This window comes from Biomphalaria glabrata, chromosome 13 (assembly GCF_947242115.1).
Source record: "Biomphalaria glabrata chromosome 13, xgBioGlab47.1, whole genome shotgun sequence".
Classification (NCBI taxonomy): Eukaryota; Metazoa; Mollusca; class Gastropoda; family Planorbidae; genus Biomphalaria; species Biomphalaria glabrata.
The window spans coordinates 16,586,412-16,606,501 of NC_074723.1; the positions used below are offsets into that span (position 1 = coordinate 16,586,412).

The 20,090-nt window shown below is 36.6% G+C and overlaps 1 long non-coding RNA gene across 2 annotated transcripts in view; it reads left to right on the forward strand.

The window, feature by feature from the left end:
* LOC129922463 (uncharacterized) overlaps window positions 1-18,956 on the forward strand; it is a 34,025-nt gene extending 15,069 nt beyond the window's left edge. The window contains exons 3-4 of one of the 2 annotated variants that reach the window (XR_008774455.1): window positions 12,565-12,671; window positions 16,296-18,956. This is a non-coding gene — a long non-coding RNA (uncharacterized LOC129922463). Of the gene's footprint in view, window positions 1-12,564; window positions 15,035-16,295 lie in introns of those variants that run through there. The other variant, XR_008774454.1, reaches the window with a different exon arrangement.
* Window positions 18,957-20,090: the final 1,134 nt, after the last annotated feature.

Here is a 20,090-nt window from a genome sequence, read left to right on the forward strand (position 1 = left end):
ATCTTGTAGAATTAGATGATTCTTGTAGGAGTAGATTAGATTTTTCTTTTTGGATTAGGTGATTCTTGTAGACTTAGATGAATTTTGTATGATTCTTGTAGGACTAGATGATTCTTCAAACTCATGATTTAAATTATGTTATTTCTAACATTTATACACATTTAAAACATAGATTGCGACAAGCTTATTTCGATATAGTTTTTAGACACATTTTTTTTTCTAAAAATTCGTATGCAACATCATAGAATTTTATATCATTTTACTTGCTTGAATAGAGTCATTTTTAAACAATCTTTGATCTTTGGAAAATATTTGGAAGGCTCTTGTAGAAGAATAAAAGTTGAAAGTGTAGTTAAAATTAAAAAAAAAAACAGAAAAAAGTAGAGAGGGGGTGTAAAATTTAAATGACCTCCCACTCTTCGTGCTCTCAACGTGTTTCCCCCTCCCCCTCCTCCTAGTGTTGACATTGGGGTCGGCTGGCAAGCGGAGGAGACCCGATCGCAGTTTATAGCCCAAGTCAATATTTGACTATATAATTTTGACTCCGGTGCCTGTCGCAGTACCCACTTGACTTGGAAAGTCATTGGGTCAGGTATTAAAAAAAAAAAAAAAGAAGTGCATTGGTAGTATGTTAGTGATAAAACCTTGGTAATAGCCTTCAGTTAGAGAGTGGGTGACGAGAAGGTGTGTGTGTGTGTGTGTGAGTGTGTGGTGGAGTAGGAGGGAGAGGGTGGAGAAACGCTGAACGTTATGAAAACTGAGAACTATGTTGTCTTGAGGAAAAAACTTGATTTTTTTTGTAGGCTACGTCAGGGAGAGAATCCCGGACAAGTTAAAGCTTGCACAATTGTTTTGGTTTTTATGGATATTTAATTAGCTCCCCTCTTCTACTTTTACGCTGGTTTCACTTTTGCAATAAAATGTTTATGACTTCCATCTTCGATGTAAAAAATAAAATCTCCCAAAAGTTACAGATATCAAAGAATTTTTTTTTGGTTATAAGTTCTACAAAAAGTTGTGCCCTTGCGTTTGAGAAATTGCGGGTTAAAAATGTGAAAACCACATATTCCGTAAGATCAAAGCAGGGCTTTATAATTGCAGTCTTTGTGCGTACAAACTGTTAATCAAAGATGTTTGTCAGGTTTATAGGTTTCGAGGGCAGATCACTAGATGAATTATAGATCGGAATAGGTACTGCAACGCATTAATAGGAACAGGGGCGTAGCTTGGGATTAGGGGGCCCGGTTGGCTTGACCTCTTTAAGGGCCCCTGCATTTTGACATTCGACATCATGACATGAGATAATGGCTTAATAATTAATAGGAAAACAAATTTCAGATACACATTTGGGGGCCTCCCTCAAGTGGGTGCCCGGATGGATTTAAAAATTTGGACACCCCTCCCCCACGCAACTGGATAAGAAACTATTACTGCCCTTGGAGGTCAAGGGTTTTGATGAAATACGTTTGATTTAAATAGTCGTCCAACAGAACTCATTATTAGGTAATCTTGCTTCTGAAATTTTGTTTAAAAGTTCACGCCATAATTGTACGCTACACTTAAGACATCTTCAGCCAAACAGTGAAAGCTAAACGTTATAAAACGTATGATGTCGACAAAAGACAAGAAACTGTCTCGCTTCACTCTATAATATTATTTCCAGATGATAAAAGTGTTCGAATGAAGAAATGTAAAGGAACTCTCCCAACGTTAGAAAGACTTATCACAGAGTGTGTGTTAGGTACATCGTGTCTTGCATTGGGCATTAACTCTTTCTCTCCTAATCGACGATACTATCGTTGATTTGACCTAATTAAATTAAATTAATATTAAAATTTTAACTTGACTTTGAATTATATAAAAAGAAAATGCACTTCCCTTTAATTCTACACCAAATACAACATTTTCTGATTACAAACAACAAAGCTATTGAAGCCCAATCAAAACAGGATAGTAAATTAGTAATGCGCAAACTAAAGAATTCCTTTAAAATGTGGAAAAATAATTACGGAAAGAAAGAGTTAAAAGTTTCACACAAAATCATTTTGCTGTGGATAAGGTAAAAGAAAACATTGAATAGCAAGACACGGGATGTGCTAAAAACAAAAGCAGGCAATCTGTGGAATGTCAGACAGCAGTGGCCTCACCGAAAGATTTTCAACCACACGGTTTTAGTGAGACTTTAAAACAATTAGTCAGAACAGGACATTGCTAAGAAACTTGCCTTTAGAAAGAATGAACAAATTACTAAGCACATATTAACTTGACCCCCTTACATTCAGACATACACTAGACACAGACACAAAGACACGCGTCTTTGATTAGATAGCATTACCTGTATGACTTGATCTAAGCACTTAACCGGTACAGTGACCAGTACAGTGACCTCATTAACCTAACACACATTTAGCTATCAATCAGTTCATGACCGGGATGACCCTCACCCCCGCCCTCCCTGAGCCCGATGTTTAAAAAGGCACAGCTGGGACAATGTCCTTAAACAGGTTCATGTCGTGTAGGCAGGTGGTGGCTGAAGATGGTAGCTAAAGTCTGCACACAGTAATTAAAATACTTTTTTTTCTACAAATGAAATCATAGAAATTTTACGGTAAAATAATAACACACACAACTCACAGGCGCCCTGGATTATACTACGACACGGAATCATACTTAAATCGCATGTTAATGATTTTAGCTCTGCTTAGTCGTTGACTTTCCTGGCTGATTCAGGCAACCCATTCCATTCTCTAAAGGCACAAAAGAAGAAGGAGCACTTGTTCGTCCAAGTATATGGAATAAGAAATGCACCTCTATCTTTGTGTCTAAGTTTTTTTTTGTTTTTTATTTGTTATAAATTTGTACATTATGGTTCAGTGTTTTATGTATAATTGTTACGTTACTTTTTCATATTTCTGTCCTGAACTACCTCTATATTGAGTGATCTCGTATATCGTATATAATTGTATCTTGTTATCTTGCCGATTATTCGTTCAAAAACGTTTACATGGCTTTCTTCTTGGTACTAAAGACAAATGAAAGGGTTTTCCTAGGCGATATTTTTAGTTCAACCATTTTCCTTATCCATTATTTATGATTAGCCTCATGTGTCCTCATGTGTCCACTTTATTTGGTTACATTTTTTATGCAGCAATTCACACCAGTAAATACTTGAAAAGGTGCGCGGGGGCCTCTCTTTTTCTGGGGACCACCGACTCCACCCGAGACCGAGGGTCTCGCTTCAGCTCGTTTGACGCCCTGGTCTTGTGACGACAGCCTATTGTCACTTTGTGACCATGGTGGCGAGGGGACGGACAAATGTCGTCTGCAAAAGCAATGGGGACGAGATTCAACCGGAACAATACCAAACAAAATGGGCTGCCCGCTGTTCCGGGTTCAGTGATAGCGCGGGCCCACCTCCTGCTGACGGAGCCCATCAAGGACCCAGTTTTCATGGCGCCGACAGTCAGGGGGAGAGGTTCCACGTTTCTAACAGTATGAAATGGGGCACGGTGGACCACGAATAGAAAATTCTCCGAGATTGAGGAAAATAAGGGCGTGCGTGGAAGATGGTGCATGGGGGGGGGGGGGGAGGGCTGGAATAAGAAAGGGGCTTTGGGATCAATCATGAAATGTATATGCCATTCATTCGGTAGGCTACGTGCCGATTATACAAGTGACCGTTAAGTGAATTGGGTTACTTACAAGTGCAATGACTTGAGACTTGGACCGTACCAGTTGACATTTGGAATTGGCTAAGAAAATGTTTTACAGAAGATTTGTTTTTCGGTGGACTACTTGTTATAACAATCAGATTATTGTTCGTACAAAACTTGCCAGTAGATCTGATTATTTGATATAAGATTTACAAGTACTCACATAAGTGCATATGCAAAGGCGTGGCCGTGTAACTACTACATGGTGAGTAACCTTTATGTGTTTGTATCGGTTAATAGCTGTTATCGATATTGTTTTTTTTATTATTGTTCAAAATGTCAATTGTCTCCAACTAAAGCATAACCTATTTAAATATTAGGAAAATGTTAACATTGTATAATGTAGGTCATTTTTTAAGCAAAAATAATACATTTAGTTATCAATTATTAAACTATTCCCATCAAAGAACTTACTTATAGTCTTTGGAGTATATGCATCTGTTCTCCTAAGTAAAGACAATGTACCAACTAGGGATTCTCTAGAAGACCAAACGAAGTCCTAAAATTCTGAGTTTAAACAAAAAAGAATAAAACTACCACAAAACACAAGAAATTGAACTCTCTGTTTTCTTTATTTACATAAGTAGCTCAGTAATTTATATATTTGGATAATTCATGGAATACCATGTTTGCGGTGTTGGGGCATCTTAGGGCATCTTAGGGATGGAAATGTTAAGCCCATAGAGATTCAATTTTTGTTTTCGAATTAAAACAATCCTTTTTATTATTTTTTTTTTTCATTTTTAGTATTATTGCTACACGATCTTTCGTTAGCGTAATGCCGTGCATATAACCCGCGTGTTATACATGTTTTTGCTAGCATACATGGTGAAAAGTTTTCGCAATTTATTTTACTTTAAACATAGCGAAACGAAAGATTTTGACATACCGGTGGGTCTTTATACCTCTAGTTCACTGTGTGTTTGTGAAATGTACATTGGAAGGCTTTATGAACATCTCATTCTAAGCCACAAGAAAACAATTAGTACCGATGCGGAAGAGAATTTTTAATATAACTCAATTGTGACAAGCAACTCAACTAGCTCGCCAGTATCGGCCATATGGAACAGCAATCAATGCCTCACTAATGTCACTGTCCTCGCTATAGTTAGTGAAGTTATCGAAACTTGTATCATATTCACTGTCTTCTTCCAATAAGCGAAGCATGTTGGTTGCAGCAGTTGGGTCACATATCGATTCTTCACATGCGGGGTATATAATGGTGCGGGTTGTACGATTTTGCTTATATGTATTTGTAAATTGTGCGGGGTATACGTGCATGCGGGTTATATGCGTATGCCCCCCCCCGGGGGGGGTATATGCGCGAATATACGGTATCACTATCTTTGTGCGAGTCCTTTTCAACTCTGTGATGTTTTAGAAACGCTGGTGATGTTCATAGATGTTGTTTTATTTAATTGTAAATATAATGTATCGGACATGTTAAAAAATAGGGGAGAGTTAAGTTGGTCAGTCCCCCCCCGGCTCGAATACTCAACACTAATTGACACTAATTTGGGGATCAACTATTACTTTGGCTTTGTCATCGACAATGAATAATAGTGCAAAGCTTCAACTTGATCAGAGAATAGGAAGTGGGAGAAAACTCGTGCACAAGATTTGTGCCAGACAAATAGAGTTAGTTGTTAACAGGTAATAAAAACAGTCTAAATACTGCGACAGTTTTTCTTAACAGTTAGTAGAAAACCTAATTAGAGTTTTAAATTCCAGGTCATGTTTATCTATGTGATATTTATTTAAGCTAACATTTCTTAATCATTAAAATTTTTAAAACCTATTTTGAGTCCAACATTCATCAGACATTTTCAATGAAATCGAAAAGATATTGTAATTTACACAGGTACTCTGGCAATATGCAAGCCTTAACTGAATATCTTGATCGTAATGAATGAATGAATGTTTGCTTGTCATATTCAAAACGTTTAGCGTGACTGATGAGAATTATAGATGGTTTCAATGATATCTATGTACTTTTAAAAACCCTATTATACACTCTACAACAACAAAGATGTAGGGCGAAAAACGCTCATTGAGAAAAAGTAAGCACCCAGCTGGGGTAAGATGAAGATGACCTATCTCAAATTATCGCATATTGTATATCGTATTACGAGATCTGCATATATCTGGCTAGAAATACATAAGCAGTGGCGTGTCTGACTAGTTATTTTCATGAGGTTACATTGTTTAAATGGACGCTGATTTAGGTTTGAAATATTCTGTTCTAAACTATTTGTCTTGTCTTTTGAAACGTCTTACGTCTCTAAAATGTTTTAGACTTCGCAATTTATTTCAGTGGTATTGTGACAAATGCCGGCTAACATTTACATGTTTAAACGACACTTTAAAAAAAAATTAAACATAATAATTAAAGTGTTAGACTAGTTTAAGGTCGACGACATCTCGAGTTAAGTGTAAGGTCCTCATTTTATCTTCTGGTCACATTTTAAAGATAGAGCCCCCATTGCCCCCCCTCCCCCCAATCCCGTTCCCAACCCGTCAACCTCACGTCGTATGGGACAGTGGAGCAATGCTATATTTCAGCGGACTGTCACTTTGTTAAATTGCTAGGTATTTCTTCTTGTCATTTTAAGGAAGAGCGTTTTATGGTTCTTTTACTCTCATTTCTCCAAAGCATTTATCTCTTCTCTCAGAAAGGAAACTGTCACAGGTATTGGTTCAAATCTCTTGCTTGAGTTAGGAACGCGGTCTAGTGTGCACTAACATCACCTAATTAGTTTGACTCTAGGCTGGCTCCACCCACAACTTGACAGAAAACATCGTGGAGTTAGAGAGCAGACGAATACAGACGTTGTTGTGTGTAAGCAATCAACATTTTAAATCAGGCATAAACCTTATCTCAACGGGGTTTGAACCCCGACCATTTAGTTGACAGTTGCGCGCTACCAAAACAGCCAACTCACTTTTTTATTTCCTAACCAAAAGATGAAATGTATTTATTATTCAAACTTTATTGTAACAAGGTCTTTTGTAGTATACACACACACACACACACATAGAGAAGAGAGAGAGAAATACACACAGACACATGGACAAAGACAGAGACAGGGAGTGAGAGCTAAAGAAAGAGAGAGACAGAGAGAGAGACACACACACACAGAGACACAGAGAGAGAGACAGAAAGAGAGGCAGAGATACAGAGAGAGAGACAAATAGAGAGACAGACATAGAAACAGAAAAAGAGACACAGGGATAGACAGAGAGAAAGATATAGAGAGACACACACACACACACACAGATGCAGAGAGAGACAGAGATACAGAGAGAGACAATTAGAGAGACAGACAGAGAGACAGAAAGACAGAGACAGAGTTAAACAGAGAGAGAAAGAGAAAGATACTACTATAGCTACTACGTTTCCTTTGAGACCCCCACCCTGATCGTTACAGCAGAAAGGACAAGACAGCGAATGGCAGGGGGAAGAATTAAGCGAGGACTTAAACAGATTACTACGTCGTAATCTTCCTGGAACTAACCCACACCTCGAGTCAACTGTCTGTTCCATTGTCTGTCTTAACAGCTCGAGTCTCTGGGATTTGGCCTCGGTTGGTGCAACTGTAAACTCAAATCTATGTTTATTATTTAGATCTATATCGAAGCCTGTGTAATAGTGAGATAATGCTTGTAGTTAATAAAGGAGCATGAGTGTTATTTATAAGAAGAGCTACACGACCTTACATGTAGACCTTAAGCCAAAAATAGTATATGCAGATTTACTCTTCTGGTACATTATTTCGGATTAGCCAAACCAAGTGCTGGTCTATCTATCTATCTGTCTGTCTGTCTTTCTGTCTGTCTGTCTTTCTGTCTGTCTGTCTATCTGCCTATCTGTCTGTCTATCTGCCTATCTGTCTGCCTATCTGTCTGTCTGTCTGTCTATCTATCCCTCCATCCATCCACCCATCCTGTTGACGTAAATGCATATTATCGGTTGGATCTTGTAGCTATATTTAGACATTAACACACAAAATATCCATCTTGTTGTTCATGCTGAATCCAATGGTCTTGAGCTCCTTGAATGTGTGTACATATAAAACACTTGATGCGTGGTGTGCAATGACCTACTTAGAGTAGCTCCTCTCTCTGAAATTCTAAAAAATTTCTTTTTTTTACTTTTCTGCTCTACTTTTCAAAACGATGTTCTAATTGTGGACTCATTAGTCTCTCGTTGAATTGGTTACTGTTCATTTCTTGTAGCTCAAAACACTGGGGTGCTTAATGCTCTGTTAACTTGTATAGAAGGAAGGGGCGCCATAAAGCTCGTTTGGTGGGGGTGATGGAGGCAAAACGATTGAAAGGAAATAAGGGAACAAAGCAGCGCACATTGTCTTCGTCAGATACCTCCATTGGGCTTTGGATAAGGAGCAACACGAAATGGGGGAGTGGGGGGTACACAATGGTGCGACCTGGTTCAATATTGTAAGTCATTCTTTTAGGCTCATTTCCATTTTGCTCCCCTCTTTAAAATTCATGTCTCCATTCAGGTCTCTCGATTTTATAGACTCTCCATCTACCGCACCCCACTACACACACACACACTCCTTCTATAAATAGAATCCAACGATCTGGTTCAAACGTGGACGGGGCTTATACTATAGTAACAATAAAATAGTCACTGAAAATTGTGTCAATAAAATAGTCACTGGAAATTGTGTCAATAAAATAGTCACTGGAAAGTATGTCAATTGTAAACGTTACAGTACAATAAATTTTTCTTTCCTTTTTTTTTTTAACTTCCAACATTCCTGATTGTGTTAGCGTTCACTTTTATGTATGTGCCTGCAATCAAAACTAAAACAAATCCGACATCTAACACAGAATACTAATTGCTTGTAAACAGAATTAGAGGTAAATCTAGACGAATTAATTTGTAATTATAGTCAAAGTCGATGGAATTGTGATTTTTTTTCGATAGATAAATGTAGCTGCTATTTTGAAGGTTTAAAAAAAAACAACACCTCTTTTGGATCTTGCGATCTTTGGGGACAAAGGATGAAAAGCTCATCAGCCTCTGTATCCGACGGTCAACAGGGGTCTCATGCGGCCATCAATTGCTTTCAATTCCTTAATGTATGTCATGCACCCATTTGAGCTGCGTTGACCCAGGAGTCTCATAAAAAGTTCAAAATTTCAGTCTTTATTGGGGTTCGAGCTCCAGACCCTTAGGTTCGGAAGCCAAGCGCTTAACCACTTCGAAATTGACAAATACTGCCATCGACTGTGTTTTAGTTGAAACGTTAGCAAATTGATAAGAAATCAAATCAAAATCCCAGACAGAGACCTCTCAAGTGTTGTGTCTTTCACCGCTTCAAGTACTGTCCTAATTCACATAGCTTTTATAGGAGGTGGTCCATTGTCCAGTCGGTATGAGCTAAAAAAACAAGTAAAAAAAAATCACCATTTTCATTGTTTACGTGTTCATATTTTAAGCTCGTCAAATTCCGTAAATTTCTTACGACAAATGTTAAACAAAAAATGGCATTATGTATTCATGTCACTACTTCCCCCCAACCTGCATCCAACATTAAACAGGAATACCCTACATTGGCCTACATGGATATAGTTGACAAAACAGATGGGCAAGACGTTGGGAAGAGACTTGCCCAGAACCGAGACTCGTGGAGGAATATGGTTGGTGGATTATGCCCCAGTCATGAGGATGATGAATTTCTTGAATTTGTTTTAAATAATTATGTATTCTTGTCACTATTTCTCCAAAAACATGAAAAAAAAAAATCATAAAGATGCCAACACTATTTTCAACTCCGGAACAAAGGTATTCTACTTACCCATACATTTTTATTAATTTTATATATACATTATCCCTACATAAACTTTGGTGTACGGATTATAATTTGGGAACCCTTTCGTTAAAGCCCCTGCTGCTTATTTGTACTGTAATATAATACTGTCACCGACACACCCATCCCTCCACCAGCCCCACCCCCCTTAACTCCTCCCTGTTCCATTGTTCCCAAACAGACAGAGCACATAGAGAGTGTTCAATGCAGACAGGTTGAACACACGCGATCTGGATCTACAACCCGATCGAGATCTATACCGTGTTTGCTCTTGCTTTGTGCGCGTGTGTGTGCGTGTGTTTGCGTGTGTGTGTTTGTGTCTGCCGATCCGACAGGCAGATTCTAAATTCATCTGATGCTATTTGTCTAAGTATTTAGCGCGCGGATTTGAGCGATTTTGTCTATTCCGATGTGGTATCAAAAAAAAAATTTAAAAAATTCATGCAACGTTTGCGTGTGTCTGTAGGTGTCTAGGTCTTTGTGTAATTAGAGGTGCGCAAACTCGTTTTCACGTGATATGCAAGTGACTTTTCAGAATTCTGTCGTCTGAAATGCTATACAAAAGTCCCTCATGCCAACCATTCATTGCTTTTGATACTGGCTATAAAAAAAAGTTAATCCCAAAGTAAATATAGTAAATCGTTGTCATGGTTGAAATTTTGAGATCACACTGCCAGTGGACTAGAACATCCAACTAGAATGGTATTTAACTTTGGTCTACGCCTATACTAGACGTCTAGAATATGATTTGGATTCCCCCCTCAACTTAGGAAGAAAACTTAAGAAAAAATGAACAGACTCAAAACAGAGCCGTAATATTAAAATATTATTATATTATAGTATTAAAATAACTAAAATTATAGACGTATCAGGACAGAGGACTTAATAAAGTAAACACGGACTATACATTGAACCATAACTTACAAAAGCAAAACCTAATAAAATATTCATAAAGACAAAAAGATATAGGTTACACCATGGGCGTAGCCAGGATTTTATTTTCGGGGGGGGGGGAGGTGGGGGATTGTAACCTCTTAGGAATTTTTTTTAACAAATTCAAAACTCCCTTAGCTACGCTCATAGACATTAGTGACTGTAGTTTGCTTTAGAATAATATTGAAGAGAGAGGTTTTCAACATCAACAATCTTTGTAGAGGGATTGTAAACTCAAAACCACCTGTAGGGGTTTTAGACTTTTAAAAAGCCCTAGGCTAGGCTCATAAAATTTTAAGTGGGTAATTTGCTTTTTTTTATATTGAAGAGGTATTTTTTAGCATCAAATCACTTTGAAAAAAAGGGGGGGGGGGGTAAACTCAAAACCCCCTTTATGTATGCTCATAGCATTTTGAGTATGTACTTTGCTTTTTTTTTATATATTGAAGAGGTATTTTTTGGAATCAAACCCCTCTGAAGGAGGGTTTAAACTCAAAACCCCTTTGGCTACGCTCATAGTATTTTGAGAGCGTAATTTTCTTTTTTTTTGTTATATTGAAGAGGTATTTTTTAGATTCAAACGCCGCTGAAAGGGTGTTTAAACTCAAAACCCCTTGGCTACGCTCATAGAATTTTGAGTAGCTTGCTATTATTTATATTGAAGAGGTAATTTTGACATTAAACCCAGCTGAAGAGGGTCTAAACCCAAAACCTCTTTAGCTACGCTCATAGAATTTGTGCGTGTAATTTGCTTTTTTTATATTAAAGAGGTATTTTCTAGCTTCAAACCTGCTGGAGGGCGTTTAAACTCAAAACACCGTTTGGCTACGCTCATAGAATTTTAAGTGTTTAATTTTCTATTTTTATATGAAAGAGGTGTTTATTAGCTCCTAACCCCGCTTGGGGGGGTGGGGGTAAACATAAAGCTCCTCTTGGCTACGCTCATAAAATCTGGTGACTGAAAAATGGATAGTCATATATTGAGGAGGGGGTTTTTATCGTTAATTTCGGAGAGGGGGTCTGTTGTATTTATGTGTATTTTTTCTGTTGTGTTGTCTTTATATGAGAAACGAGTCCTTGTAATCACAACAAATTTCCGTAAGGATCAATAAAGCAGTCTTAGTCTTAGTCTTAGTCTTAGTCTTAAAATCAAAATCTTCCTTAGCTATACTCTTGGAATTTGAGGATTGTCGTTTGCGTTATTATTATTTTTTTTTTTGTTTTGTTTTATAGAAGAGGGGGATTCAACTGCAAAACCGCCTGGTAAGGGGTTGTAAACTCAAAACCCCATTTGATACGCTGGGACAAGTGATGGTTTAGCATCAAAATCTCACCTAAAATAAACAAAATTAAAGCAAAAAATAAGTCACTAAACTCCGACATCCCCCCCCCCCCCCGGGCTATGCCCATGGGTTACACTTTTTATTCTATATATCTCAAATACTATGACAAATTTGTACAAATGCTCCTTATTCATTAGTGCCATTAGAGCATAAATAAACTATTTAAGGGGACTAAACCCTACTAATTTAGCAATATATGTGAATACTGATGTATTAATTTTCCTTTTCGGTATCAAACAAAATAATTAAATACCAGTATTTAATTCAATAATGGGCTATTTGTTTTCATTGATTCATGTCTTGTCTATGCCGATGTGCAAAGTTTCAACTTGATCCGAGAATGGCTGTGGCAGAAATAACGTGCAAACACTTTGTACTATAAAAACAAAAGACAAGAGTGCATTGATATAAGTTTTGTAATTACATTGTATTTCACATGTCTCATTTCACCTGCATGAAATGCCATACGCATAATATAAGAATGCTACAGTTTAAGAGACTCATGACTATACCCTTTATATAGAACTACTGGAAACTAAAATCATAGTTTTCAAAGGGCTTCAAACCCAAACTATTAGTTCAAATAACAAACTCTTTACCTCTTGACCGCCAGAGAATTCAAGTAGTGTTATTCATATCTGTATAAACAAATATGCACTCCAAAAAGTACGCACATAGCACAAATAAGTTTTTATTGCTGCCAAATTAATATATTTTTTTTTCATTCTGAAACAGGCTTTCCAGTAGGCTCTATTAATAGGAGCTTCTTTGTAAACGATGCTAAAACGAGGCTCTGAAACAGTTAGTCCACCAAAATAACATCGCCAAGGACAAGGAGACAGGTATTGTTTTATTCTGACAGACATAAGTGTAAAGTGCTTTTCAACTGGCATACAAATGTTGACATTTATGACACTCTTGAGTTTTTTGTTTATTTGTTTTGTTAATTATCTCCAGTCATGATTATACACAAAACAATGTTTATTATTTATCTACGTTAGGAACACTGGACCTGCCCATCCCGTCTTTAATCTCTAATGCTTAAAAACGTGTCCTTAAGTTACTGTTGAATCTAATATATAAAGTAGAATGTAAGGTGTATGTATGTCTTTTACAGACATCAAAACCGTTGAATCAATCTTGATGAAACTTGGCATGAACGTTCCTTAGATAATAGCGGTGATCTTAGGAGATGTCAAGTTGTCCTACAACAAGAGAGTTTACTAGGTTTAATACGGCATCTTGACATAGATTTTTAGTATTAAAACTGCATAGAAAACATTTATAGTAATACAAAACCAAAACAGTGAAACAATCCGCTCTGAACGTTCTTTTCACTGGTTCGAACCCTGCCCGTTGACACGCCTCGATGTCCGGCGGTGGTTTCGTGATAGGATGTAATTATCGTCAGCTCTGGAGTAACATCCGGAACCTGTAAAACATACAAGCTTGATCTTACATGTTCCGTAATTTGATCAGTTTGATATAAAGTATGTACCTACTTTTCCAAAGCGCTAATTGAACTCTTCATAATTAAATGAGTTATTATTTTGTTGAACTGATGAATTAGTGTCCACCGCAGACTCTTGACTCTTAAAAAAGGATTCTATGAATTTAATTTTAGTGAGAACATATGTCAAAAATCATATATATATATATATATTTAGTTGAATGTAAACGAATTGTAACCATAGACAATGTTGTTTTTTTATTAGATTACATCAACTGACTCTGTCAGTTTGTCTGTCTGTCTGTCTGGTAAAAAAGTTTGTACACGTTATTTCTGCCAAACCCAATGTCGGATCACGTCTTGCTCAATTATTTCATCAACCTCACAAAAGAAGAATGAATTAAAAAAAAAATTGACAATTAGTTAATTACCTATTAGTAATAAATTATTTTGTTTGGCATCTCGAACAAGGGAAAAAAATTTACTTGACCGATAAGGTGGTATAGGGCCTAAGTTGAATTAATCCCCTTTATACTTTAGAGAGAAAAGTTTGAAACGAACAATAGATAACTATAAAAACCTTTTTTTCTGGCACTTCCCTGTCTTAGTGGCTGTTGTATTACCTTGAAGAGACTGACAATAAATGACAAAGATTTTTTTCCTTGCCACAGTCTAGAAATAGCTGGCTGGAAGAAGAAGAAAAAACACGTTGTTTATAATTTATGCTAAGTGTATGCTAGGTGTACACTTTTCAATTTTTTTTTACTTATATCAAAACCAAGCAAAGTGGTTAGTCTGTACAAAATTTACAAGTTGATTCTAGTTGTTAAATAATGTTCATTGACAAATGTAAACGCTTCGCACAATTCATGTACCCGGATAGGCTCAGCCGCGTTCTTTGATGCGCTGACGAAATGGTGGTATATACAAGTCTAAAGTGATGCCTTTGTTGAAACTCTAGACGTTGAAACATCGAAACAGGCTGGACTTCCAGCACGATTCATTCTCAGCCCCCTGTCTCGTGTCATTGCGAGTTTATGCTAGACAAAGGCATAGAAAAATGAATGTCTTGCACCTGAGAACCCTAATTACTTGATATACCATCGCTATATGTTGAGATTTAATAGGACGCAAAGTGTTCGACATTAATTACAACGGGATGTAATTTTTGCGAAAGTTTCACGTGATTTATTTTCATGTTTGTTTACACTAGTTTTACTTTTTTTCCCTAAGCTTCTAAAAAAGACTGATTATAGGGCAGTGGAACCAAATAATGTCCGCCATGTTCATTTAGAAGAAACTGGTCTAATTATTAGGTTAACGTTAATTGAATAAATTGTTGTTGGCCGAGGTTGAATTAAGGTTACGTTTTCTCTATGGATCAAAGTAATTTATTGGCATATAATGTAACAAATGTTTGTTTCTATGCAGTAATTTGTTGACATGGTGGCCATGAGTCTACAACAACCAACTCCTGCTTCTCTTCTATTAAGTAATTTCTATCTAAATTCCCAACCTTTATCGAGATTGCTTGACACCTTCAGTTAGAAAGTTTAGTGATTTATCACTTGACTACGTCGCTTTACAAGACTGTGGCAAAATTAGGGCACTGTATAACATTAGGTGAACAGGTAAAATTAGGGCACTGTATAACATTAGGTCAACAGGTAAAATTAGGGCACTGTATAACATTAGGTCAACAGCTAAAATTAGGGCACTGTATAACATTAGGTCAACAGGTAAAATTAGGGCACTGAATAACATTAGGTCAACAGGTAAAATTAGGGCACTAGAAAATGTTGTGGCACTAAACGAATTTAGGGTGATACCATAAGAATATGTCACGTGACTACATAAACATTAAAGTTTTGTCACAACACAATACATTAAATGCTTCTTCAGAATATTATTTCACCGTTTTGCAGACCTCCCGAAGTAAAGTCCCCCTTTCAGACCTTGCGATCTATAGGGCAGATGATGTTAAGGTCGTCTGTTTCTTTGGCCAACGGTTTTCATGTGGTCAGCACAATGACCTTTACTTTCCCCTACTAAAGTAAGGCACCCATTAGAGTTGGGTAGACTCATTAGCGGCCTAAAAATCCCGAAACTCAAAATCCCAGGTTTTTTATTTTTTATTGAGATTCAAACCCAGGACCCAATATTCGAACGCCAACGGGGGCCAACGCGCCCCCAGACCTCCCTGAGGGCAACGTTGAATAGCGGCAGGCAGGGTTCGAACGTGTGCTCAAGGAGACGAGTGTAACGTTGTTGCTTGACCACAAACCCAGTCAGTCACACAGCCTATAAGCAACGGCACTACATACATTTTAGACTTCAGTGAGAGAAGGGCACGCAAGAAAGAAAAAAAATAATCACTCAGAATTTTGTTATTAAGGATTTCTGGCCACCTTCCAATCTATTTTTCTCCTAAGAATATTGAATAAGAATATAAATGCAGCTAAAGCAGCTAACTTAAAAGTGTACACTGAATAAACTCCAAAGCTATTTGAAATGAAACAACAAGACACGGACTAGAAAATAGGATCACTCCGTGCTGTAGATGAGAAATTGAAAGAAAAGATAGAGCCATTTTCTTGCCCATTCTTCTGTGTACTTATCTCTCTGGAGTTGGATCAAGTTGACAAAGGCGCCCAGCTTTGGTAATCAGCGCAAATAACCGCATGGGGTGCTTTTTCACTCCTGGGCCAACGGGGCGCCGTTTCCCACTTGACACTTCGGTTTGCACACTCCAACGCTCACTTAAAAGGAGATTCGTCTTTTGATTTCACCTCCATGGCTCTACCGTTTACTATAAAATAGGCTTACAAAAATAATGACATAAGACCTTATGTATTGAAACTTTGAATTCCAAAAGTCAAACATACGTTGTGACTTATTTAAAAACCTACGTAATCTTTTTGTTAGTCTATTAAAAGGCGACGTCTACTGCACTATTTCATTAACTACTCTTCTACTGTGTTCTAAATCGATTCATTTTCATGTTTTACAAATCTAGGGATGATTTCCTGTCTTCAAAGAGCCGAAACCTAAAGCACCCTAAACCCTAAACAAAATGAAAGATTGGTGCTTCACCGACGCCCCTTCCCGAAGTTCTCCCATCAACTAAGTGATCATTTAATCACATCAATTTTGTAGAAGCACTGCACTTTTGAGTGAAAGTTTGGAGGCTTAGCTCCAAGAAGGTGTCCAATGTATTCCTACATTGTACATCCACATACTTTCTTGGGAAACATCATGGCTGATAAAACTGGCATTGGAAAGTCTTCCCTACCAAGTGCAATGCATTAAGTACTGACGCAGCTCAAGGAAGACTTGCCTACTGATTGCATGTGACGGACGTTTCACGTGGGCGCCACGATAAAGTTGGCTATGAATAATTATCTATTTCTACTTAAGGTCTTAGACCCCAATCCAGAATTCAGCGGTAGAGATTACTAATATTTCCATTTGAAAGAGATTGGATGATATCTTTGCTTTAAGCTTTAGAAGAAATAAAACCCAAACAAAAGAGAACAATAGAAAAACAAAACTGCTTACTCGATCAGATTTAAAGTAAAAAGTTGGTCAACCAACATTTTTTTTTGCATATATTATGATGAATTTAAATTTTTACTTTTATAATAATATAATAATAATAATAATCTTTATTGTCTGTAAGGAATTTTGTCTTACAATTTGTGCATTACACCAAACAAAACATTGTAACTATAAAAAAAATTTACATTCACACCCGACCCGTTCATAATTTACATGTTAAAAGTTTAAATCAGATGTTTCTATTTAATGATTTGATTGCCAGGGGATCAAAAGAGTGTTTGTGTTTGTTTGTCTTTGCTATCGGTGTCTTGTATCTCTTTTGTGATGGTAAAATCACAAAATCCTGACCCAAAGGTTGATTTTTTATTTCTAGAATCTTAATCATTACTAAATCTTGCATCCGTGTCTGCATTGTGTAAGGTAGTCTTGATAAAATTATTTATTATTTTATATTATTATATACTATAAAATAGATCTCTGCAAACTATGGCACTATGGAAATTAAAACTCCATAACTTGCACATTACATAGGTTAGAAAGATAAAACTTATTTTCAATTGAGAAGAGCGCACCTACAATAAGAAAATGCGCCTGTGTCCTTCAGTTGAATGAAACAAGGGACATCACTGCATTCCACGGGCCATTGGCACTCAAGTAGCGCACACACTCACTTTAGCATGATCTCACATGCACACAGACGCATCTTCAAAAGTACACATATACACACTACATTCACACATACACATGTCTACATCATGTTGAACAGGAGAGTAGCAGTAGATATGAAAGCTAGACTATTTTGTTTTTTTAAGTTTTACATTGGTTTTGTAAGTCGTCTGCAGCGAATGCCTCACAAGGGAAATAATCCAGCAGTAAACGTTTTCCTAAATCCTAGCAGACAGGTTGTAGGCCTTGTTAAACAATAACCAAAAGAAAGAAAAAAATTCTCCTCTTGGACTGTAATTAGTTGCAAACGTTTGTCCGATAAGTCAGTGTCACCGTGGTCAGTGTCACATTTTTTCTTCTCAACAGACAACGTGACAGATGTAGACATGTAGCCTCCCCCTGAAAAGTCACGTTGAGTCACGAGACATTTTAACCCTTCCTCTTAAATATGTTTTCTTATTGCTGTTAACTCCACCTTCTCTATCTCTCTCCCGCTCTCCCTCTCTCCTCTCTCTCTCTCACTCATGCACAGACACACAAAAATTTACTTATGTACAATTTCACTTGATCTAGTTAAATTAATACCCAGAATGTTTTCCAGCGTTGATGGTTTATATTTGTGTTGAATTTTGTTTGACATTATGTTGGGACGTGTGGCCGAGTGATCGAAATCGATTGTCTTCTTAAGTGAGAGGAACGAGTTCCAGTCCAAGTGTAGACTATAGACTTATATTTTGAGACTTAGGCCTACTAGAGGTAGCATTGAAGCCTTCCCACACAAATCTCCTTCCCAACCTTGAGATATTCTTAAACGAGATATAAAAAAAAATATGTGTACTTTTTAAAAAAATATATTTTGCAAATTTTTGTTGAAATTGTTAGTTCATTTTAACATTTGAATAATTTTTTTTTTCTTTTTTTCTTTCTATATTTTCTAAATATCAACAGCATTTCTTCCTACTTCTATGTAGTCACATCTGGTTTATGTCCATAATTTCTGCATTAATACTGTACAGAATAGGACTAGTTTAAGTCTCTAATGTCTGCATATTATATCATAAATGCATTTTCTAACGTGCCTCACAAGGGAAATGATCCAGCAGTGGACGTTATCAAAACATGCAGACGGATTGTGGGCCTTGTTAAACAATAACCAAAGAAAAAAAAAATCAATCATGGTGTATCTACATAGTATCCACATAACAATTGTTTCTATTTACTGTTCACACAGTAATGGTTTTATATTTTATATATTTTTGTGAATAACTGTTTTAAACTAATATCATTATATTAATGATGCCAAGTCCGGATTTACCCATTGGCATTACACGATTTAGCTTAATGGCTCCCAATAAATATTTAGCACTGAACTTATTATATTTTTACTTAATACAAAGTGCCCCAAGGTATATTTCAAATAGCTTAGGACCTTAGGACTATGTAAGTCTAAATGCGGCACGATTTCTAAAATAATTTATCTCCTTAATTCCACAGATAAAGAAAATTGTTTTTTGTTTAAAGTTGCTCTAATATAAAAATATAAATATAAAAAAAAATGTTCCTGATCTTTCATGATGTGCTACCTTTTCCCTAACTGTTATGTAACGAAAGTGAAAACTCTAAAACAGGTAGTAAGTGTGATCATTACAACTGGGCAGTCTGGTGGAATTTAGAGGCTCGTAATGCAAGTGTCAAACTAGAGAATGTGCTGAGCTTGTTGACAAGGTGTCTGGAACTTTCCCCTGGTCTACTTTTTGTTTTATTCAGAATTCTCTGTCATCCAGACCTCACCCACTTCACATGGAAACATTTTTAATCTCTCTCTTTTTTTTACTTTGTTTTCCTCACCTTTGGACGTCTTTTGGTGATATTGTTAGATGTATTTTGGTGATATTGTTAGACGTTTTTTGGTAATATTGTTAGACGTCTTTTGGTGACATTGTTAGATGTCTTTTGGTGATATTGTTAGATGTCTTTTGGTGATATTGTTAGATGTCTTTTGGTGATATTGTTAGATGTCTTTTGGTGACATTATTAGACTTGTTTTGGTGATATTGTTAGATGTCTTTTGGTGATATTGTTAGATGTCTTTTGGTGATATTGTTAGACTTCTTTTGGTGATATTGTTAGATGTCTTTTGGTGACATTATTAGACTTGTTTCGGGGATATTGTTAGACGTCTTTTGGTGATATTGTTAGATGTCTTTTGGTGATATTGTTAGATGTCTTTTGGTGATATTGTTAGATGTCTTTTGGTGACATTATTAGATTTGTTTTGGTGATATTGTTAGATGTCTTTTGGTGATATTGTTAGACGTCTTTTGGTGATATTGTTAGATGTCTTTTGGTGATATTGTTAGACGTCTTTTGGTAATATTGTTAGATGTCTTTTGGTGATATAGTTAGATGTCTTTTGGTGACATTATTAGACGTCTTTTGGTTATATTGTTAGATGTTTTTTGGTGACATTATTAGACTTGTTTTGGTGATATTGTTAGACGTCTTTTGGTGATAATGTTAGACGTCTTTTGGTGATATTGTTAGATGTCTTTTGGTGATATTATTAGACGTCTTTTGGTGATATTAT